The sequence below is a fragment of the Bubalus kerabau genome, unplaced genomic scaffold (assembly GCF_029407905.1).
Source record: "Bubalus kerabau isolate K-KA32 ecotype Philippines breed swamp buffalo unplaced genomic scaffold, PCC_UOA_SB_1v2 scaffold_50, whole genome shotgun sequence".
NCBI classification, from domain to species: domain Eukaryota; kingdom Metazoa; phylum Chordata; class Mammalia; order Artiodactyla; family Bovidae; genus Bubalus; species Bubalus kerabau.
The window spans coordinates 464,707-489,222 of record NW_026577904.1 but is presented as its reverse complement, the minus strand read 5'-3'; the positions used below and the strand labels follow the sequence as shown (position 1 = coordinate 489,222).

At 42.1% G+C, this 24,516-nt stretch overlaps 1 long non-coding RNA gene and 1 pseudogene across 1 annotated transcript; one reads left to right on the top strand and one right to left on the bottom strand.

Moving 5' to 3' along the window:
- Positions 1-221: 221 nt before the first annotated feature.
- On the bottom strand, positions 222-7,138 carry LOC129640865 (uncharacterized). The gene is made up of 4 exons (XR_008709003.1): positions 7,007-7,138; positions 3,193-3,224; positions 1,937-2,071; positions 222-729 (listed from the first exon to the last, which is right to left on the bottom strand). It is a non-coding gene; the product is annotated as an uncharacterized LOC129640865 (long non-coding RNA).
- A 138-nt stretch (positions 7,139-7,276) lies between these two features.
- Positions 7,277-15,091, top strand: LOC129640863 (mitotic spindle assembly checkpoint protein MAD2A-like; annotated as a pseudogene).
- Positions 15,092-24,516: the final 9,425 nt, after the last annotated feature.

Below are 24,516 nucleotides of genomic sequence, written 5' to 3'. Positions count from 1 at the left end.
GCCTTCGGGCAGCCGGCGCTGGCCGCCTCGGGCGGGAGGGAGGCGCGCTCGGGGCGGTGATGGTGGAGGAGCCGGCCGGGGCTGGCCGCCGGACTCCCACCCTCCGGCGCACCGCCGCGGTCCGGCCTGGCGCTCCCCGCCAGGGGGCGGCGCGGTGCGGCGCGGCGCGGCGCGGCGCGGGGCGAGCGGGCGGCGGCGCGACGGCGGGGACCGTAGGGAAGCCGGCTTCGAGCGACCCGCCTCACCTGGGCGAGTCGTCGCCCCCGACGCCTCCTGCAGTCCAGGGTCCGCCGAGGCCGCCTGGTGTGCACCTCCAACTCCCCTCGTTTGCTATGTTGCCTTTTGGAGACAAAACAAGGTACTTCCTTCAGCACTGCCCCAGTCTTTCCCAGTTTTCCCGGGGGGCGCGGTGGGGCCGGGTGCTGTGCTGGGTGGTGGCACCCGGGTCACACTGGCTGGGAGATGCTTTATTGAAAATGCGTTCTTTGACATTTTTGTCTTCCTTTACATTCCTGCAGATGTAATATTTTTGAAATCTTAGTTAACTGAGTCTTTTTAACTCCCGTTTCTCCCAGCGAACGTTCAGGGTTGCTATCGGTTTGATGACTTTGGGGGTTTTTAACAGAGGCGAAGGTTTCGGGACAAACCTTATCTCTTCTGTTTAATTACTCCGCCTTCCTTTTAAAATCCTCTTCTCCGTCGCTTTCGTCTTCTATCACAGTATTTAATCTGGAGTGACCAGAGGATAAACCCTGAATAAAAGTGGTTTCTTTCCGAAGGGCACTTTTCTGCGCGTTTGGGGTGAGCACCAAGACCTTCTAGGCCTGGAATGATCCATTGCTGGAGGCCGACAGTTTCTAGAGGTCGCCTCCTCCGAGGCTGTCTGTCCCCGGATTCCTTTCACCGTTTGCACACTTCCACCCTTAATGAATTACAGCGCAGAAGAGACTGGACAGGAGAACTGGGCTGATCTTTTAAGTGTGTGGGGGGATGTTCTTTAGAGATGTGCCTTAGGCATATTATTAAGAACGAACGAAAGTATTTATTTAAAAATCAGCGTTGATGTCCTTTTCTTTGTTTTCTCTCCTCTCCCTTTAAAAACACAAACTTGGGCGTGTTTGGCGGTAGCTTTTAACTCATACATAAGAACACTTCACTTTGGGAACCTGCCAAAACTTGAAGAGTAATATTTTTTTCCTAATAAATGAATTAAGTTACATTTCTTTTCACATTTTTTTTTTCCTCCGAAGTAGCATAGGATTAAAATCTCAATTCTCAAAATTACACTACTTAGTGTAAAATTTAGATCATCTGGAGTTTTTATATTACAATTGATGTTGAGAGTAGGTTGAACACATTCTGTGATGTGTGTGTGTGTATATCTAATCTTGAGAGAAGAGTTTATGTTGAGTAGAAGTTGGAAAACGAAAGTGAAGATATTCAAGAATAGTGCAGGCCCTCAGCTTTAGGAATTATAAAGTGCTGAAAGTTGTCAGTGTGAAGAATATAATCTGAGTCTTGTGTGTAGCCATAATTTTTTCTAGAAACAATATTCCAGTTTGGGCTTATATTTGATAGCGTTAACTGGAGACTTAAAATTTTAAGAATGAGAGGTTGGACATAAAAATGCCAACCTGCTAAACACCGTGTGATTCACACGGTTGTGGTAAACTCTTATTGCCGACACTAACTTTACAGCTAAGTTGTGTGTGTGTGTGTGTGTGTGTGTTTAACAAGAAGCTCGTGTTCTAGATTCCCTGGAGAAGGGAAAGGCTACCCACCCCAGTATTCTGGCCTGGGGAATTCCATGGACTGTGTAGTCGATGGGGTCGCAAAGAGTCGGACAGGACTGAGCGACTTCACTAACACACTGACAGCTGTGAGGCTACTGAAAGTTCACAGGATTTCCTCAGTGGCTCAGTGCTAAAGAACCCACCTGCCAATGCCGGAGACGTGGGTTCGATCCCTGGGTGGGGAAGATCCGCTGGTGAAGGAAATGGCAACCCACTCTAGTATTCTTGCTTGGGAAATCCCATGGACAGAGGAGCCTGGAGGGCTACAGCCCGTGGGGCTGCAAGAGTTGGACACAACTTAGCAACAACTCAACAACCTAAGGTTACTGAACATGCTTAGTCTAAAAGCAGTTAATATTTTAAAAACAAGCATCTTCCAGAGTATCTTCAAATACTTTTAAAAGAAACTAAATCAGGAACCCTAGATTCTATTACTCAAGTTTCTACTAAACAGATACTGGGTTAATAGACAGGAAGCCTAGCATGATGCAGTCCATGGCGTTGCAAAGAGTCAGACACAACTGAGAGGCTGAACCACAAAAACCAGATACTGAACAGACTATATAATTACTCTGGACCTCATTTTCTTCATCTCTAAGCTTGTCCCGCTAAGTTATTGTCACTTTCTCTCTAAAATTCCATTTGACTCTAGCTTTAGAAATTTGCATAAGTATTTCTGATTTTAGCATCCTAATATGGAATACAGGCCTGTTTATGACATATATTTTCATATTTATCTTTTATTAATTCTAATTGCTAGGTTATGCAGTCTGCTTGAATTTTCTTCAGAAATAAATCTTAATTTATACTTCTCCCTGTCCAAAAAACCTTCAAAACACATTAGAAAGATGTCACCAAATTGTGAATAAAAGTCAACTCAAGTAACTGAAAACAAGTTTTTAAAAAACTTTTTGTAAGGATAAGAGTGTATGCTTTAGATAAGATGGAGTCAACATCAAACCAAGCACCCAAAAGTTAATGTGAAAGGAGTTCCACCAGAGCTTCTAGAATCACGTGGTATCGTGATAAACAAGAAACAGAACAGGCCCAGAGTTAAGCAGCTTTGACCAATACCAGAATATACTACATGCTTGCCACCTTGGATTCTGTACTACCATTTCATTCTTCCTCCACATCAGTCATCAAAACTCAATTCTTTTTTCAAAACATCTTGCTCTGATGTACATCTTCTTATTTAAGCTCTGGCATCCACTTTGTCCAAGAATTCAAGCTCCTAGGCTGGCATTACTAAAATCACCATCACAGTTTACTGCTTTTCAAAGAGTGATTTAAGAACTTGCATCAGAATCATTTGGGATTCTGGTTAAAACAAGTTATCTCTTAGATTCCATAAAAAAGACCAGCACTATCCAGTATACATAGAATACAAGTTACATACGTTATTGTAAAATGTTCTGATAGGTTAAAAGCCTAAAAAGAAAAAAAAAAGTGAAATTATTTTAATGTTTTATTTAACCCAATGCACATATAGTATCATTGCAATAAGTAATCAATTAAAGACATATCAATATACTTTACAGGGCTTCCCTGGTGGCTCAGAAGGTAAATAGCCAGCCTGCAATGTGGGAGACCCAGATAGGATCCCTGGGTCGGGAAGATTGCCTGGAGAAAGAAATGGTAACTCACTCTAGTATTCTTGCCTGGAAAATCCCATGGACTGAGGAGTCTGGTGGGCTACAGTCCATGGGCCCCAAAGAGTTGGACACGACTGAACACCTAACTAAATATATATATATATATATATATACACACACACACACACACACACACACACACACATATACATTTGTTACATATATATATATATATATATATATATATATATATTTGTTTCTCATACTAAGACTTCAAAATCTGGTACCTTATTCTTGTAGCATATCTCAATTCAAACCAGCATATTTCAAGTTCTTAAGTCACATGAACTTAAGTTCTTAAGAACACAAAGAAAGTACTAACAAATACTTCCTCTATAGATGGAAACCTCATATATTTCACCAGCCTTCTAGAATTCCCAAATTATATTGATACTAATGATTACTTGTATCTTCAAAAAATTTACAAACTATAGTATTGTGAAACTGAAGGATGTCTTTCCTGAAGTGCTAAGCTGTAAGCTCCTTAGAAAGAGAGACAATTTCTACACGGAGAAAGGTGGGCATCACGCTCTACCAGCATGGCTCTAACCCAAAATCCTGGTGGCAGAAATGAAAAGGAGGTGATTTAAAGACACACAAACACACTTGTACCACAGAGACTAAAAGATGTAAGGAAAGTATTACTGGATCAAGTCAGCTTATTACCTATATACCTGTTTCACTCTTCAAACTGATTCAATTCTGATATATAACACTGCGTATAGGCAGAGTTCTAAGATGGCCCCCCAAATTTGTGGTCTCTAGGGAACATATCCTATATAATCCCTCCCCTTGAGTGTGGCCAGACATGTATTTATGAGGCAAAATCATTTTGAAGATTCAGTTCAGTTCAGTCCCTCAGTCGTGTCCAACTCTTTGCAACCCCATGAATCGCAGCACGCCAGGCCTCCCTGTCCATCACCAACTCCCGGAGTTCACTCAAACTCATGTCCATCGAGTCGGTGATGCCATCCAGCCATCTCATCCTCTGTCGTCCCCTTCTCCTCCTCCCGCTAATCCCTCCCAGCATCAGAGTCTTTTCCAATGAGTCAACTCTTCGCATGAGGTGGCCAAAGTACTGGAGTTTCAGCTTTAGCATCATTCCTTCCAAAGAAATCCCAGGGCTGATCTCCTTGCAGTCCAAGGGACTCTCAAGAGTCTTCTCCAACACCCTAGTTCAAAAGCATCAATTCTTCAGCGCTCAGCTTTCTTCACAGTCCAACTCTCACATCCATACATGACTACTGGAAAAACCATAGCCTTGACTAGATGAACCTTTGTTAGCAAAGTAATGTCTCTGCTTTTCAACATGCTATCTAGGTTGGTCATAACTTTCCTTCCAAGGAGTAAACGTCTTTTAATTTCATGGCTGCACTCACCATCTTCGGTGATTTTGGAGCCCCCCCAAAATAAAGTCTGACACTGTTTTCACTGTTTCCCCGTCTATTTCCCATGAAGTGATGGGACCAGATGCCATGATCTTCGTTTTCTGAATGTTGAGCTTTAAGCCAACTTTTTCACTCTCCTCTTTCACTTTCATCAAGAGGCTTTTTAGATCCTCTTCACTTTCTGCCTTAAGGGTGGTGTCATCTGCATATCTGAGGTTATTGATATTTCTCCCGGCAATCTTGATTCCAGCTTGTGCTTCTTCCAGCCCAGCGTTTCTCATGATGTACTCTGCATGTAAGTTAAATAAGCAGGGTGACAATATACAGCCTTGATGTACTCCTTTTCCTATTTGGAACCAGTCTGTTGTTCCACATCCAGTTCTAACTGTTGCTTCCTGACCTGTATACAGGTTTTGCAAGAGGCAGGTCAGGTGGTCTGGGATTCCCATCTCTTGAAGAATTTTCCACAGTTTATTGTGAGCCACACAGTCAAAGGCTTTGGCATAGTCAATAAAGCTGAAATAGATGTTTTTCTGGAACTCGCTTGCTTTTTCCGTGATCCAGCGGATGTTGGCAATTTGATCTCTGGTTCCTCTGCCTGTTCTAAACCCAACTTGAACATCTGGAAGTTCATGGTTCATGTATTGCTGAAGCCTGGCTTGGAGGATTTTGAGCATTACTTTATTAGCGTGTGAGATGAGTGCAATTTTGTGGTAGTTTGAAGATTAGGTTTAACAAAGAGGAAATCACCTGCCTGCGTCTGACTTAATCATATGAGCTGTTAAAAAGGACCTCCTTGGAAAGAGAGAGAGTGGAAGTGTGACAAGGGCTCAAGACTGGCCTCTGGCCAACAGCTAGCAACCCAATGAGGACCTCAATTTAAGAACAAAGAAGTTCAGGTGAGATCTCTCATGCAGCCAGGTGCCTTTACTTCAAACTTACCAGGCTACATAGAGCACCCAGCCATGCCATGCCCAGACTCTCGATCTAAGGACTGAGATAATAAATGGGTGTTGCTGTTTTTGTTTTTAAATCACTAATGTGTCACACACTAATTTGTTACACATCAATAGAAAACTAATACACTCAGGCACTTTCTCATATAATTAAATAACTACATCTGGGCAGGTTTCTCAGACTTCATTTCACAAATAATTTCTCCACCTGCTGTAGGAATACAATTGCTTCACAACTGACATGACAGTAGTAGTGCACTATCTGCTTAATTGGGTTTCCCTGGTGGCTCAGTGGTCAAGAATCCGCCTGCCAATGCAGGAGAAGCCGGTTGGATTCCTGGGTGGGGGAAGACCCCCTGGAGGAGGAAATGGAAACCTACTCCAGCATTATTGCGGGGAGAGGCCCATGGACACAAGAGCCTGGCAGGCTACAAGTCCATGAGGTCGCAAAAGAGGCAGACACCACTTAGCGACTAAACAACATCTGCTTAATACTTCTCATAGAAACATTCAAAGCCACTGGATTTGAGTCAAAATTCCCTGAGAAGCTCTTCAGTGTTGACGAGCCTTTTTGGTAAGAGAACTTTATTCCCTGACCATCTGTCTAGGGGTGGTGGGGTACACAGAGTAGAGGCTGGACTATCAGACGCAGATTTTTGCTGCCCCCAGGCTCCGCCTAGCAGCGGGGTCGGGGGTAGACTCGAGCTGAGCCAGGACGAGGGAAAGAAAAAGGGATTCCGTTCGTCCCTTTCATCCCTAGCCCAATTTCTCAGGAAAACACCACGCCGGCACAGTAATATCTCTAAAACCTTGTCTGCGGCACGCAGCTGCTTTGAAACTGAAAGTGTTAGGCGCTCAGTCGCGTCCGACTCTGTGACCCCATCGGCTGCAGCCTGCCAGGCTCCTCTGCCCATGAAATTCCCCGGGGAAGAATCCTGAAGTGCTTTGCCATTCCCTTCTCCAGGGAATCCTCCCAACCTAGGGATCGTGCATTGCAGGTCTCCGGCATTGCAGAGTCCTCACCGTCTGAGCCACTGGGGAAGCAAACTCCCAGAGCACCTAGCAAATTCCGACCGCTGACTAAGGATCACTGGGGCCACTCAGGGTGGCGGACAGTTCATAAAACTTTCAAAGAATCTCCCAAACTCGGGAATTGTGCTCCTAGGTCGCTCTGTCCGCAGACCCAGAGAGCGGCCACTAAAACCTGGACCTACCGTCTTCCCCTCTAGCCGCCAGCCCGCCAGCCAGCCCACAACTACAGCAGGAACCCGGCCAGGTGTCACCGCCCGGGAACGGCGCCGCCACGCCTCCCCACTGCGCCTGCGCGAACCGCCGCTTCCGGCAGGGGCCTAGAGAACCGGCCGGACACCGCCGCGCAGGGCGGGGGGGGTCTAGAGGCATTTCGCGCCTGCGCAAAGGGCGCGACAGGCGGGGTCTAGAGGCTCTTCGCGCCTGCGCAAAGGGCACGACGGGAGGGGGCGGGGGGCTAGACGCTCTCCGCGCCTGCGCAAAGGGCGCGAGGGCGTCCCGCGTCGTTCCTTTTGAAACGAGTGGCGGGGAACTGCTCCCGAAGCCCCTGGCGTCGCTGTCTGCTGGGTGGAAACGCGTACCGTCATCCGTGGGCCTGGCCATGGCGCTGCAACTCTCCCGGGAGCAAGGCATCACCTTGCGCGGGAGCGCCGAGATCGTGGCCGAGTTCTGCTGTAAGTCCTCCTCGCGCGGGGCGGAGGGCGGGGAGAGCCGAGCGCAGGCCACCCGCAGGCCCGCGGCTCGGCCGGAGCGGCCCCGAATCCCGGCCCTTGTACCGCGGCCTCCGGTGCCCGCAGGAGGGCTCAGGAAGTGGGGCGGCGGGCGCCGCCTCCGCTCGTGTTGCTGCCGGCGGAGGAGGCGGCCCGGGCGCTGCAGGGGCCCGCCTTGCGGGGAGCCCCTTTGCGGGAGCGTTTCTTTCCAATGCAGAGCTCCTCCCACACCCCCCGCCCCCAACGGCGAGGGGCCTCGGGGGTGGACCGTGACGGGCTAGACCTCGGGAAGAGCTGTTCTGAGCTCGGCCAGGTGTACCTGCTGACAGAACCTGGCAAGACTGGTGAGGATAAGAGGAGGAAAGAGAGACGGGGAGAGGCCTGCCCGGGCTTGGTACCCGTCTGTCAGTTGCCTGTTTTGACACCCTCGAATCATAAAAGAGGCATCTGGACTTGTTTTACAATGACATGAAATTTGGCACTGGTAGATTAGTGCAGTTTGGCATTTTTCTTCTGTTGCCACATAAATGCAGCTATCACTTAGACGCAAGATTTTAAGGATTTTTTTTAATGCCACTTTGTACCTACTCGGCTTTCAGCAAAACACAAACACGTGTTTAGACATTTATAACTTGACAGTATTAATGAAACCATAGCCCCATCTACATATGCTTTATTTCCCCTGAACTTACAACGTGACGATGACTTTAATATTTCTTATGTTTTCAGCATTTGGCATCAACAGTATTTTGTATCAGCGTGGCATATATCCATCGGAAACCTTTACTCGGGTGCAGAAATATGGACTCACCTTGCTTGTAACTACTGATCCTGAGCTCATAAAATACCTAAATAATGTGGTGGATCAACTAAAAGATATTTTATGGTTGGACACAGTTTTGAGTTTTGCAGGCCTTAATGTTAATAAGATCCTCGGGGCTTCCCAGGTGACTCAGTGGTAAAGAATCCACCTGCCAATGGAGGAGACACAGAAAACCCAGGTTCCATCCTGAGTCTGGAAGATCCCCTTGAAGAGGAAATGCCAACTGACTCCAGTATTCTTGTCGGGATAATCCCATGGACAGAGGAGCCGGGTGGGTTACAGTCCATTGGGTTGTAAAGAGTTGGATACCAGCACACCTACGATCCACATTTTCTAGCTTCTTGGCCGTCATTTTTCAGCTCTGTACAGGGTAGTGTAAACCGCACTACCATCTCCGATACAGTTTGGGAGGGAAGCAAATAACATACAAATTGAAAGAATTCCCACCCTTCCTCCGTTTTTGAGTAGGCTGAATATTTGAAGGTTCGGAATCTGATATGGCTTAACAAAACAATCTCCATCAACTCCTTCAGGGATGATAGAACACATTGGAATTTTATGTAATTATGATGGCATTCATTATCTGAGAAAAATCCACTGCATTTATTTTTGGTAGCTGCTTGGAGTCTAAAGCCATCATTATATATATTAAGATGAAGGAACTAAAATCAGATTCAACTTAGGGAACTAAACTTGAAAAAGAAGGAACTACTAAATAACAGCACTCATTGGCATTTTCTTATTTTTCACCTGTTTCCATTTGTCTTTTTTTTTTTAATCATGCCTGTGAGTCAGTAAGCCTTTTCTGTCTGCACACTCATTTTCTTCTTTTAGCTCAAGAAGTTGCAGTATTGTTGGATTAGTATGCTCCATCTATTCCTTTTATTTCTAGAATTTCTACTTGTTTCTTTTTCCTATTTCTCTCCACTTAGGATTCTCATTTCTAATTTCTCTGTGTTGTAAATTGTTTCTCCCTTTCTGCTCATTAGATCTTCCAAAATACTAGTTCTAAAAATACTACAGCCGCATTTTTTTTTTTTTTTCACTTTAAAATTCATGAATCACTTTTGTTGTTTCAACTAGCTTCATTTTCAGATTACATCATTGCATTTTCATTAACTTCAGAGCTAAGCCACCCATAGTCATTCCTACGGCTGTACTCAGATTGTTCGCTATGGAACCTCTAGGCAACTATGGATGTATGTCTTCATCTTAATCTGAAGAAGTAGCAAGCCAGCCTTGCCTAAGTTACTGGGTTTTGGTTTGTGTCCTTTGAGACCAATAACATTTCTTGTCAGATGTATCTACACTTTCCTACTTAATTTCTCCCTTGTAGTTAAAAGGGAGGAAATGCTTTACAGGCAAATTATTCAGTCTTTTAAATTCCACTTCTCTAGCCTTAGGAACTTTACCCTATTTCCTCTCTCTTATGTTGTCAATTTCTTTGTTTCCTTTTGGATTATTCCCATTGGTTTCATTTCCATTTTTAAGAGAGAGAAAAATCACCAACTTCCCCATATCTTCAAATGACCACTCAATCTCTTTCTCACAGGTAAGCTGGTAAAAGTTGTTCATATATGCCAGGAGTGAGCGAGGCCAACAGGCCAGATCCAGCAAGTGGCTGATTTTGTACTGCTTGCAAGCTAAGAATATTACATTTTAAAGAAGACTATGCTACGTAGGTGACCCATAGGCCTTCAATATTTCTAAAATATTTTCTATCTCTTAAAAAAAAAAAAAAAAACAACCTGCCGATTCCTGAATAAAGTATTCTCAGTTTCTAAGATTGAGGGCTCAGTCTGAGGCCCTCTTAACAGTAATCTCTCTCTAGTTGACCTCCTAACATGTACATACATAATTCTAGTAACAACTTTGTATCTGACTCATGAACCAATATCTAACCAAAGCCTCTCCTAACTCTTGGCTCATATATTGAGTGACTCCCTTAATGTCTTTATGCAGCTATATACTAGACCACTTCACACTCGGTGTATTAAAAACTGAATTTAGGATCATCTCCATTTCAGTTCTCTTTCCTCTTGGTGACTGGATCAACCATCCGATTACTGATATAAATCAGAAACTTGGGAGCTATCCCTGATTCATTCCTCTTCCTTACCCTGAAGTAATCCAATAAATCTTAACAGTTTTAACCATGAAATGTCCTGAATCTGTCTACTGCTCCATCTCTACCAGTATATCTTTCTCTAAGTCTTGATTCGCTCTTGCTTGAGTTATTCATGAATTAGTGCCCTAGATCCCCTGTTTACTTCCAGTTTACTTTCTACATCACATCCAGAAGGATAGTTTTCAAATACAACTTGAGTCACATCATACTCTGCTTCAAACACAGTAATGACCTCCTTAGTTCTTAGAGTGTAACATCTTTAATTTGGCGCTCATGACCTTGTGTGGTGTGGCCCATTATTCTTGTCAGACCAGCCTTGTTCATCCTCCCTTTCTTAAATTGCAGTTGTATTGGCCTCCTTTCAGTCCTCTGATCCAGTGATCTGTTTTGAGTCCAAGACCTATAGCTTTAGCAGGGAGAGCCCACGTGCCTCAACTAAGACCTCACACCACCAACATAAACCCATCATTTCGTGTTTTAAAACCTATACCCTCTTCCCTGTTTTGCATATGTATATTGTTGTCTCTTAGAATAAAACTCAAACCCCCTCAGTCAGAATTTCCTATTCTGTGCTTTAATTGTAGTATGTGTTGCACCATCATAGGTAACCGCTATTATGTCCTAGGAAACTGCACCATCACAGCAGTTACAGCAGTTACAATTGCACATTTATTGTTGCTGTTAGAGTAATGACATCTCCTTCACCCTTCCCTTGGATTAGGATGGAAGTACCTCATGTTCACTGTCTTAGCACCCAGTGCTATACCTGGCACAAATACTGAGAGTTTGAAATTGGGAGCTAGGCCATTGATGGGGCAAATTTTCTGCACAATTTGGAGGAGAACCAAAATAGCAGTGGGAGAAATTTGCTGAGGATAGGAAGTTGGTCGTGAGAGGAGAGTTGCTTTGTAATGCAGTAAACTAAAAGAGATGCCTTGTTTTGTGTGTTGCAGAATGGTTATACAAGTGTTCAGTTCAGAAACTGGTGGTAGTCATCTCAAATGTTGAAGGTGGAGAGGTCCTTGAAAGATGGCAGTTTGATATTGAGTTCAAAAGATGCAAAAGATGACAGGTAAGTAGGAACTACTTCCATTTTCGTATGTTTTAAAATTTATTTTCTTTACCAAATGAGTTCTAATTCTATTGAACAAGTTTCATATAAAGTACGATTTTTTTCTAGGATGTTTATTTTTTTTAATATAAATTTATTTATTTTAATTGGAGGCTAATTACTTTACAATATTGTATTGGTTTTGCCATACATCAACATGAATCCGCCATGGGTGCACACATGTTCCCCATCCTGAACCCCCCTCCCACCGCCCTCCCCGTACCATCCCTCTGGGTCATCCCAGTGCACCAGCCCCAAGCATCCTGTATCCTGCATCGAACCTGGACTGGCGATTCGTTTCTTATATGATATTATACATGTTTCAATGCCATTCTCCCAAATCATCCCACCCTCTCCCTCTCCCGCAGAGTCCAAAAGACTGTTCTATACACCTGTGTCTCTCTTGCTGTCTCGCATACAGGGTAATCGTTACCATCTTCCTAATTCCATATATATGCGTTAGTATGCTGTATTGGTGTTTTTCTGGCTTACTTCACTCTGTATAATAGGCTCCAGTTTCATCCACCTCGTTAGAACTGATTCAAATGTATTCTTTTTAATGGCTGCTGCTGCTGCTGCTGCTGCTGCGGCGTCGCGTCAGTCGTGTCCGACTCTGTGCGACCCCATAGACGGCAGCCCAACAGGCTCCCCCGTCCCCGGGATTCTCCAGGCAAGAACACTGGAGTGGGTTGCCATTTCCTTCTCCAATGCATGAAAGGGAAAAGTGAAAGTGAAGTCGCTCAGTCGTGTCCGACTCTTAGTGACCCCATGGACTGTAGCCTACCAGGCTCCTCCATCCATGGGATTTCCCAGGCAAGAGTACTGGAGTGGGGTGCCATTGCTAGGACGTTTAATTTGATCCTTAGTCTCCTGTGGCAAAGGATAGTTCACTGTCTTATATAAGACAGTGAACTTTTAACATAATTGCCTATAGAGTAAATTGGTGAATTTCACCCTTCAGTGTTTATGGTAGTATGTACCTGGTGGCCCGTTTAGTGAATTGTTTAAAGGTACTTTTAACCATCAGGGGTTATCCTAGATTCCCCAAGCCTAAGATTCAGCTCTATTGTATTTCATTGAATGCCCCAAATTTTCTAAGACACTTCATAAAAAAGTTTCCAGCCCACCTGAATGGGAAATGCTTATATGATCATGTCTAGCATAGTCCTAGGCTTGCTTACTGGTAAATTCAGAATCATTTTTCATAATGAAATGTAGTTTGCTTCTGAAGGCTTTGGTTTATTTTAGGAAATGTTTAGCTTATAAAAATAATTTGGTATTTAATGTAATATCTTATTTGAGGCAGTAGGGAATTAAGCATTACGAAAAATGCACCAACAAAATATTTTAGATATTATTTTCATTTTTTGAAAGGTGCTGTAGTTTTCCTAACTTGAAGCACTTGGCCAGTTTTCTGATTATCTGATACCAAATAACCTGATTTTAAGACCACCTCTAGAAAATGACTGGAATGATAAATGAAATAATAAAAATGCATATGCCTCTTGTGAGATATAGGCCCTAATGATATACTTATAACTTACAAAAAAAAAAAAATCCATTTTAATGTATTAATTATTTGATCTTGGAAACATTTAATCAGTCTTAACAGTGTTTTAAATAATTTGTTAACACTTAAATTGATTTGGTTTCTTCAATAGTGCACCCAGAGAAAAGTCTCAGAAAGCTATCCAAGATGAAATCCGTTCAGTGATCAGACAGATCACAGCTACAGTAACATTTCTGCCACTGTTGGAAGTTTCTTGTAAGTATTCTACAACGTCACATTGACTTAAAATTTGTCAGAGAAAAGACTAAGCTACTCTTTTAAGAATTGGCCCTTTATTAAATTTTTTCTTAATTATTAATATTACATAATAAAAATGAAAAACCCATTATAAAGCAGAAGTAGTGTTATATGCATTCTAGAAATTTGGAAATTCTGAAAAGGAAAGGAATGAAAGTATTCCACAGTATTCATTCTTGAATGTCTTAATGTAATCCCGTTCATTATCTTAATTTTTTATGTATATTTTTAAGGCTAGCCATAACTGTCTTGCTTTTCGACCTTATCCGATATTTCCTGAATGCCTACTGTATGCGAGACACTGCTCTAGGCCCCAGGCTACATCAGTCACAGAGCCCAGATGTTAGCTTTCCTTCAGGTTGCCTTTATGCTGTCCTGTGTGATGGACTCCATACTTTCTGCAGATAACGGTTTTCTCTTTTAAAAAAAAGAAAACTTGAAGTTTAGCAAAAGGAGTACAATATTTTCTGTAATACAGTAAATGTCTATGGAGGAAAAGCAATTGACTAGTCATTACAGACCATGCTAAACTCTCTTTTCTAATACTCTGGGTGGTTCAAAATGTGAGAGAGACAAGGAGGGTTCTTCTATTTTGGAAAAAAATAATGTACTTTAATGATTTTATCTCCAATTTAGGTTCATTTGATCTCCTCATTTATACAGACAAAGATCTGGTTGTACCTGAAAAATGGGAAGAGTCGGGACCACAGTTCATTACCAATCCTGAGGAAGTTCGTCTTCGTTCATTTACTACTACAATTCACAAAGTAAATAGCATGGTAGCCTACAAAATTCCTGTCAATGACTGAGGATGAGATATGGACAATAACGTACTTGTAACTCTCAAATGTGGTTTTCCTACCAGGTCAACTGTAGTTGGTATGTTTTACTTCATTGGTTAATTTTTAGATGAGGAAAACTTAACATGATACCTAACTGAATCTGTGCAAAATTGTTCCGTTTTTGGTACCTATCTGACTTTCCATAGGGTTGACATTAAAGTAAAGTAACTGCGCAGATTGCATCAGTACTGCAGTGTTACTTTCTTTGGAGGTAGTAACCATAGGTGGAAAAACTTTTGCTAAATGCCTTCCTAAATCAGACTTTTGGTCAAGTAGCTTGACTCAGAATGTAGAGAAATATTTAAATATGAAATAGAACAAAAGAAATATGAATATTCAGAATCTTCATTTACATCCTGAAAGTAACTAATGATAGTCCATAAGTAGTGACATATTTCTCCTATTGCATCCTCTTGTCATTTATTTCATTTGTATAGTTTCTGTATTGAAAAAATGTCCAATTATTTGAGTTTAATTTATGTAACTTGAGCCTATAAAGCTGTGGATATTCCCACTTTTCAAATTGTTGTGATACAGCACTCTTAAGAATGTCTTTGATGTTTTATAAAATCAGGCTTTAAATGGCAATGATGAAATAAAGTTACATGTGTATGTTTTACATTTGTATTAAATTTTTTATATTGGTGTATTGATACAGTTACGTAGTTATTATGGATTCAGTACGGCATATTATTTCCTGTGCCTACTATATTGTAGGGAGGGCCTAAGGACACAAAGTAGAGTAAGTCTTGAGGTACTTTCAGCTTATTGGACAAACTTTTATTAAACCTCCTTCACCCTCTAACAGTAGATTTAAAATAAACATTGTTCTTTATGTAAAATGATAAATGTCACTTGGAATTAATTGAGTTTAGCAAATGTTAGATTGTATACAACCTTTCTATGCTCTTAGGTTTATTATCAGTGACCCTTGAACAACATGGGGGTTGGAACACTGACCCTCGAAGCAATTGAAAATCCCAGTAAAACTTATAGCCAGCCCTTCATATCTGTGGGCACCCCAAACCCATGGATTCCACCAACCATGGGTCATGTGGTACTATAGTATTTACTATTGAAAAATAGCCAAATATAAGTGGACCTGCACAGTTCAAACTGTTGTTCAAAGGTCAGCTGTATACTTAAACATCACGTTTATTCCTCTGCCTGTGCCTGCATTAATACTCTCATCAAGTATGTTCTTTCAGTTCCCACCTATTTTTCCAGAGTCAGTTTAAGGCAAACTTATAAAAATTGCTTTCTAATCTCTATACTAAATTTTAGCTCATTTTGTAAGAATTCATTTTTTTAGGTATGTAGTAGCAGACACTGTTTTAAGATCTTTATATGTATTCATTCAACCTTCACTATTAAGTAAATATACATAATCTGTATCCATTCATTCAAAAATTACATAATGAGCATCTATTAATGTGCAGAAAAAGAATACTGCATGCCAGGTATTACGAAGAATGAAACAAAGTCCTGGCCTTTCTAAAGCTTGAGATCTTATGAAGGAGAGGAAAGTATACGACAGAGGACCATCAAGTAACCAAAGAGGTTTATTTCATTGTGTGTTTGTGTTATTTCACTTGGAATAATCTTTCTCTGATCCAGCTGGGTGCTTGTTGAGAATAAAGGGCGATGTCTCACATTCTTTCATCTCTTGGTGCTGCTGGACAAATAGGTACCAGGTTTTGATGATGGGTATCATGTATACTGCTGTAAAAGCCATCCCCAGAGAGGAGCTGGAAGTATCTAACTTAGGCCCACCCGTGTCTTTTTTTTCCTGAATAAGAAAAGCAGTTAAGTAGAAGTGGAAATTGTGTTGATTTAGGGATGGTCAAAACTCAATATTCAAAAAACAAAGATCATGGCATCTGGTCCCATCACTTTACAGCAAATAGGGAAAAGGTGGAAGCAGCGACAGATTTTATCGGGCTCCAGAATTGCTGTGGATGGTGACTGCAACCATGAAATTAAATGGCACTTGCTCCTTGGAAGAAAAGATGTGACTCTTGATGAAAGTGAAAAAGGAGAGTGAAAAAGTTGGCTTTAAAGCTCAACATTCAGAAATTAAGATGATGGCAACCAGTCCCATCACTTCATGGCAAATAGATGTGGAAACAGTGGCTGACTTTATTTTCTGGGGCTCCAAAATCACTGCAGATGGTGATTGCAGCCATGAAATTAAAAGACGCTTACTCCTTGGAAGCAAAGTTATGACCAACCTAGACAGCATATTCAAAAGCAGAGACATTACTTGGACAACAAAGGTCCGTCTAGTTGAGGCTATGGTTTTTCCAGTGGTCATGGATGGATATGCGAGTTGGACTGTGAAGAAGGCTGAGCGCCGAAGAATTGATGTTTTGAACTGTGGTGCTGGAGAAGACCTGAGATTCCCTTGGACTGGAAGCAGGTCAAGCCAGTCAATCCTAAAGGAAATCAACCCTGAATATTCATTAGAAGGTCTGACGCTGAAGCTGAAGCTCCAATACTTTGGCCACCTGATGCGAAGAGCTGACACATTGGAAAAGACCCTGATGCTGGGAAATACTGAAGGCAGAAAGAGAAGAGGGCGGCAGAGGACGAGATGGTTAGGTAACATCACTGAATCAATGAACATGAATATGGGCAAACTCCAGGACACAGTGGAGGATAGGACCCTGGGGTTCTGCAAAGAGTCAGACAACTTGGCAACAGAACAACAGAGTCTCTGTTTCCAAACAGTGTGAGGTGCGTTATAGCGGTCACTATTAAAAGACAGTCGAATTCTTGGGCTGTTGACGTTTGAGGGATTGAGAAGGAAAGCAGAAGTAGAACTTGAGTAAAAATATGAAGAGAGTTGAAAATTATGGTCCTGTTTTTAGGAAATACGTTTGAAAATCTTTATAGAAAGCAATGACTGCTTCTGGAAACACTGCCTCTTTGCTAATAGGAATAATAAATGTGGTTCTTTCCCCTAAAAGCACACCAGTAGCAACATTACGGATTACTGCTAACACTTAAATGTCTGTCATTTATGCATTTAGTATTAGTGATCTTAATACTGATTTATTATGACTCATACTCTCTTTTCAAGAGTTACGTCCAGAAATTCATGCTCTGGATTTGAATGTTAGTCTCAGTAGGAGCTTCTGCCATAGTCTGTTGCCTAGAAGTTACTCTGTAGTACCAATTCTGCATTAGCTAGGCTCTTAAAAAAAACAGCAAAAATTGGCTTTAAAAAAATTAATGAAAGAACATTAACTACATAAAGAATCAAAGGGAAGGCTGAAAACTAGAGAACTAGGGCAGCCCCAAGGACTCTCAAGTCACAAATTTGTGAACTCTAATAAATGGGTCACTGGTGTTACCCAGTGACATCTCCAAAGGAGTCAAACTGATGGTTTCAAAAAGAGTAATATGGATAGTTTAAAAAAAAAAAAAAAAAAAGGGACAATGAGGAGCCTTAGCATTCTAACAAGCTGAGATATAAGACTAAGAATTCTGGGAAATTGCATTTTTAAATATTTTGATCACTTTGATGCAGCCAGCATTGTTAAGATGGTTAAATTAGATTGCATATTGCGAGTTTTCTGAGGAGCTAGTCATGATCTTTTTTACCTCTTACAGATTATATATCAATTCAGAAATATACTTACTGGAGTTGAGTAGGAAGAAGCCAAGCTGTGAGCTTTATTGAGAAAGCTTGACTGAAAAACTTCGGCCTACGATTCCCATTGAACTTGTCCCACTCTTTCTATACCTTGAGGCTCACCTTGGAAGGGAAATATTTAATCTAACAGGAAAGAATTGTGACTGACATCCCCACCGTGTTAAAGAAGTTGATGCCAAGAGAGTCTGGTAAGCCTCCAGACTCTGCACTCTGACTCAGTTCTGCTTACTATAGGTAGAGGAATGAACACATGTTCCAGCTGAGCCCATCAAAGTCTGAACTAGAGCCCCAGAAGGGACTGAACCCCACCTAGTCTTCAGGGTCCTTCTCCCCATAGCGTTAGCTGGACAGAGAAGTCAGTCTTCTGGTACTTTGATGCAGAAGTAGAACAATCTCCAGAGAAGGGCAATGGCACCCCACTCCAGTACTCCTGCCTGGAAAATCTCATGGATGGAGGAGCCTGGTCGGCTGCAGTCCATGGGGTCGCTGAGGGTCAAACAAGACTGAGCGACTTCACTTTCACTTTTCCCTTTCATGCATTGGAGAAGGAAATGGCAACCCACTCCAAGGTTCTTGCCTGGAGGATCCCATGGACAGAGGGGCCTGGTGGGCTACAGTCTATGGGGTTGCAAAGAGTCAGACACGACTAAGTAACTAACAGGCAGACAAGCACAACAGTGACAACAATCATTTGTTTCTCCTTCAAGCCTGCAGGTCAGCAGATGGCCTCATTCTCGCTTTACTGCTGAAGAGGCACAGAACTCGGAGGCTTCACTTCAAACTTGTACACTGATGCTTTTCCACATTCCACTGACCAAGGCAAGTCTTATGGTTCAGCCAAACTTGAGTGGGAAAGGGAAATACACTCCTCCCCAGGAGATGGTGGGGAGAGGTGTGAAAATCGAATGCAAGGCTCTAATAGACCAGGGATTGGCAAACTTTTTCTGTAAAGGGTCAGTTGAGGCTCTGCAGCCAATATGGTCTCTTGCACCTACTCAAGTGAGTCAGTTGTTATGAAAGCTCCTCAGACAGTAAGTAAACGAATGAGCATGGCTGTGTTCCAGTAACAAAAAGCTGATGTGCTGTATTTGGTCCATGGGTTACAGTTTGCTGACCCTGTAATAGATACTTTTGCTCTTTTGTTCGCAAATGTTCAAACCTGTCCCTGGCTCAAAGCAACTGATTCTCTGATACTTAAGGCTCACATTTAAAACATCATTATTTATTGAATCTATCCACAGTACCTCAAATGGGATGGCCCTCTATTTCATCTCAATCCCGTATTGAAACAACTGGCTATTTCTTTGAGGTACTCCTCAGGACACCCTACCATGAATTTGTATCTGAAAACTTGGGAAGGGAGCCTCTTTGGCATATGGCGCCTATGAAGAGGTTGAGAACAGCGAAAACGCTACATGCTTCTATTTTTAATCACTGTAGAAACATGGATGCTGAATACATTTTTATTACCAGTATGCATTCAGTTTCTTAGGTTCCTAACCTCCTGTATGTTTTGTAATTATGGACTGAAAAATTACTAGCATAATAAAGTAGGTATCCACACACATATTTAATTTTTTCTTTACCTTCTGTTTCATGTAATTGTAAGATTCATCTTAATTTTATTAAGTGTGAAAATTCAGGATAGCTGAAATAATGCTACATTGTAATACCTAAGTTTTCCACCAGGCGTCACTAATACTGTGAATTTCTTTTGACTCTAAAGACTAATATTCCACTTTTCTTATTGAAAGTTAACATTGGGACTTCTGGCTACAAAAAGACGTCGGGAGAGAAAACACAGCATCTGTCCTTTGCGAGGCATTTTACATGAACTGTCTCATTTAACTCTTATGCTTTAGTGCACAAAAAGCATTGCAGGGTCAGTGGGCATGCAGACAGCACTGTTTTAAAGTTTAGATGGTCTCCTTTGTCCGCGGCCATGGAAGTTCATTTGACTCCATACCAAGCACATCGAAAGGAGTGTTTCCTCACCATTTTCTTGGTGGCTGTTAACCGTCTACATCCTGTTAGCAACTGAGTGTCCAGAATAAGTCAAGTTTTCCTTTACTGGGCTTTAAGTTTCATTGGTGAGTTTGTATTTCCACCTCAGATGACTGACCAATGATGGGCAGCAACCAAAACACAGAGGACATTTTCCTATACCTTATCTATAGTGGTTATGGAAAAAAATCAAGTATGAATTTTCAAGCATTTGTGAACCAGTTTTCCAACTTGCCAGGAGAATTGTTCATTACTCCTTGGGGCATTAATTCTTGGCTCAACTTGTAAATAATTTCTCATTTTTAAAAATTCCGTGTATGAAACTGTATTTCAGTTACTTATTCATTGTAACCATGATCAAAGTTTGTGTTGGAATAACAATGGAATAAAACCTATTAAACTTCAAATTTTATTAGTTATATTTTCTAAAAACAGATCTTTAGTAATCTTTCCATTCTTCATGATTATGGCTTTGAAAGTCAGCAGAATTAACCTATGCTTATTAAAAAAAAAAAAAAAATCTAGCTGGGAGAGCTACTTAATCTCCATTAGAGCGGACAATCCGGTTCCAATCTGGCAAAAACATTGTAGCCCTAGCGACAAAACTATTAGAAAAGGCCTAGAGAGAAAAATGTCAGAGCTGACCCTTTGATTACACAAGTCAGTTTATGTTACCACTTCACCTATTTTTGTCCTCTTACCACTTAATCTATGTTTATACTAGAGAAACATAATACAGTTTCATTTATTTGTCTAGGTCCATTTTCATCTACATTTATCTGCATCATTTTGCTATGCAAGCTGGTTTGCACAAAGGAACTTAACATCAGATCAGAATCTTTATTGTCTTGGAATTTCATCTGTGCTGGAAAAGGCCTCTGAGCATAAGCAGGCTAACCACACTCTGCTTCCATGCAAGGGAAAGATCTCAAACATCTTTAAAAACTAGTTAGATACAGATATATCAAGTAGATGCCTAGACATGGATATGATTTCTATCTGAAGGGCAGTCTCCTTGTCTATGTGCAGAAGTTAGTGGTTTTAAAGATTGAGTCAGTAATACCAAAATAGTTCATGTCTAAAATACCATTCTTGGATTGCTGTACTCAACCATAATAATCAATACAGCTCTGTGGAAACCAACTCAAGGTTTCCAGATCTAAGAAAGGAAATTTGTAGGCAATGATTATCTACCATGTGCCAAGCACCAATGAATGCTTTACATCTGTTCAGCCTCATTCCTTCTAGGAGACCGGAGGGTGGGGCTCGTGAAGAAGTGAGAGACTTGGGCTGCACCCTGTGGCCTTGGGAACTGGTGAGGGGACACGGGGAGGGCCACGGAGCAAAGAAAAGGATGAGGTCTGAGTCTCAGTGACAAGTCCTCCGCAGTAAGGAACGGCTCCAAAGCCTCAGTTCAGGACTGCGAGGAGAGAAGAGTGTGGAAAGAGAAGGACTGGATCCAAAAGGAAGGTTTCATAACTCCTGATGCCTAGAGGGTAACCGTGAAGGAACACTGAGTAGGTAGGAAGAGCCCTTCATAGAGTATCTTTAGCTCAAGTTGTAGACAGGAATGGGCTCTGGCATCAAGTTAGTACATTATATGCATTGTCTGTGGAGTAGGAAATGGCAACCCACTCCAGCAGTCTTGCCTGGAAAATCCCATGGACAGAGGAGCCTGGCAGGCTATGGTATATGGGGTCGCAAAGAGTCAGACACGACTGAGTACACACACACATTATCTCAATCCTTAGAACAAACTATCTTCATTTTACACCTGTAAAAAGTGAGATTCAGGTAGGTTAAGTAATTTGCCCAACTTCAAACATCCTGAATACATTCCCAGACCTGACTTCAAAACCAATATTCTTTCTACTGTACCTCACTGCCTCTCAGAGACTAGGGAACAAGGAAGAGCTCCCCTGCTCCAGTGCCCATCTCAGCCAAGGAGACTTACCACTGAATCTAACCCCAGGCTGCAGAAGAGAAAACTCACAGCCACAATATTTGACTGTCGAGGTGTAACTTTTTTAAAAGACTCTTTTTCATAATAAGCTATCACTAAATGTTTATAAACACAGAGCATTTTGCTGTGTAACAGGAGCATTTTCTTCTATCAACATTTTCTTCTCTCATTCTTTCACTTGTTTTTGCACCAAGTGCTGTGTTAGAATTTGGGTTTCTACTTTATGGACTTTAACCCATTTGAGAAACAGACACAGAAAATAGGAAGAGATTGAAATGTACTTATTACTACCTAAACTATGGGGTTGCTATTAATGCTGGGTAGGAGGAAGCAGAAACAGGCTTGCTCCTCCTCCTCCTCCATGGATGAACTGTGAACACTCAGAACACTTCCATCCTGCTCACTCAACCCCAGCACCAGCATGGGAGTAGAAGACCTGCATCCTGAATTCCAAGGGTAGAACTAGAAAGCACCTGACCTGAGCTCCTGTCAGTCTCAGAAAGTGTTCCTCTTCGTTGCTGGGATGGTATGAGAGAAAGTGGAGAGAGGAGCCGCAAACATTTCTCCAGTGCCAGCTCCCATCAGCAGTATCAGAGCAGCAACCTGGAGGCAGGAGTAGTGTGCACCCCCCCCCAAGTGTTTGCTGGGTCTTTGACCTTCTGTCGTACCCCACTGTGTTCTGCTCGCACCATGCCAGTTACTTTGGTGCCCAATACTTCCAGGCATCTGTGTGAAAGAAATATTCATGGTGATGGCGATAAGGATTTTTTTTTTTTTACTTTGCTAATTATGTATTTTAATATGTATTCAGAAAAATACATAACACATTTTAACATACGAGCTAAAGATTTTTAAGTACACATAACATTTTTTTTTTTTTTGAAGTATTAGTGTGGGTGCTAGGCAAACAAAAATCACGAAGGCAGCATGGATATGAAGGGAGGCTGGCGGCGATGTCATGAGCCATGGCCTCAGGAGGTCAGACGTAAGCCAGGGTGGCCGTCCCTAAGCGGGGCAGGCTGCGTGCTCACAGTGCTGCGTGCTCTCGCCATCCGGCACTCTGCTCCTTGCTGCACAGACCTCCCCGTTGGAGCCACTGACGGGCCTTTCACTCTGCCCACAAAAGAGTCTAGCAGCATATGAGTCAGACAGGAGTCCATGCAACACCATAAACTCAAAATTCAGTCCCTATTCTATTCTTATCACTAATTATGTCCTAGCATGCTGTCCAAAATACATCGCCAGACTTTATGAAATGAACACAAAGACTGGATCAACAACGTAAAAACGCTCCAAATTCAAACAATAGGCAGCTCTTATTATTTGACTTCCTCAAAACTAACTCCCCCTGCAAATAAAAGACCATAGAAATTAAAGCCCAAATGCCTTCACTCCCAATGTTATGGGCTCAGTCTCAGCCAGAGGGTCTTACACAGTTGTCTGGCTTCCTATATCTGCAGCTGCGTCCTGGGCTGTCTTTCATAAGAATGTAGCTTCTCTAAACCTAATCTCTAGTTGTGTAGTGTGGGTCAACGCTGCTATTCTCAGCCAAAGAACATGACAGACGACTCGGCGGGACCTGTGTTGGAGACACTGAGGCCTTGAGAAGAGCGGGTCTCAGTCCCACGGCAGGCCAGCCAGCTGCGCCAGAGTCAAGTCCACGGTCTCGGAATCTGCACTCACTGACCGGAAACTGCCCAACAGCTGTGCTTGTCCATGTTTAATATATGTGTGTATTTCTTCTTTGTGCTTTTTCTTGTTTTGTTTGGGTGGTGCTCATGCGATCTCCCCGTATATGCTGCCTACTTTGTCTCAGAGGGACATGTGAGACATTATTGCCTTCTTAGAAAATTTAGATATTCTAGTTTCTTGTCTCATGGAAGATTGTGGCCTAGAGAAAACCTCTACTCCCAAATTCTTCCAACCACATTCTTTCTAGGAGTGAAGTACACTTTTCTCCATGAAAATATAAGGGATTGGGTAGAGACCATCACCCTACTTCCTTAGCACTATGTTTTTTAACTTAATAATATACGCTGCTTTATTTAGTCTGATGATTATGATTGTCATCACTCTTCCATAAACTTTTTCTTCCTACCTAGGTAGGTTGAGTTGGACCTAGATAGGCAGTAGGTGACCAGAGTCAAAATTAAAACAAAAAAATTAAAACACCAGGATCTCAGTAAGACCAGAGGGTCAGGATTACTCTTGTAGTGTTGGTGGGAATGTAAACTGCTTCCACCACTGTGAAAAACAGTTTGAAGGTTTCTTTAAAAATTGAGGACAGAATTTCTAACTGATGCAGCAATTCTATTGGGTTAGCCAAAAAGTTCATTCAGGTTTTTCCATAGCATCTTATAGAAAAAAAGCTGAATGACATTTTTGGCCAACCCAAAACTTTCAGGTATTTGTCTGAAGAAAAGAAAAACACTAATCTGAAAAGGTATATGCATCCCTGTGTTCACTGCAGCATTATTACAACAGCCAAGATATGGAAATGACTGACATGTCCAAGATGGATAAAGATGCAACACACACACACACACACACACACACACACGCAACAGAAGAGTAGGCAGCCATAAATGAAGGAAATCTTGTCATCTGCGACAACATGGATGGAGCTTGAACGCATTCTGCTAAGTGAAA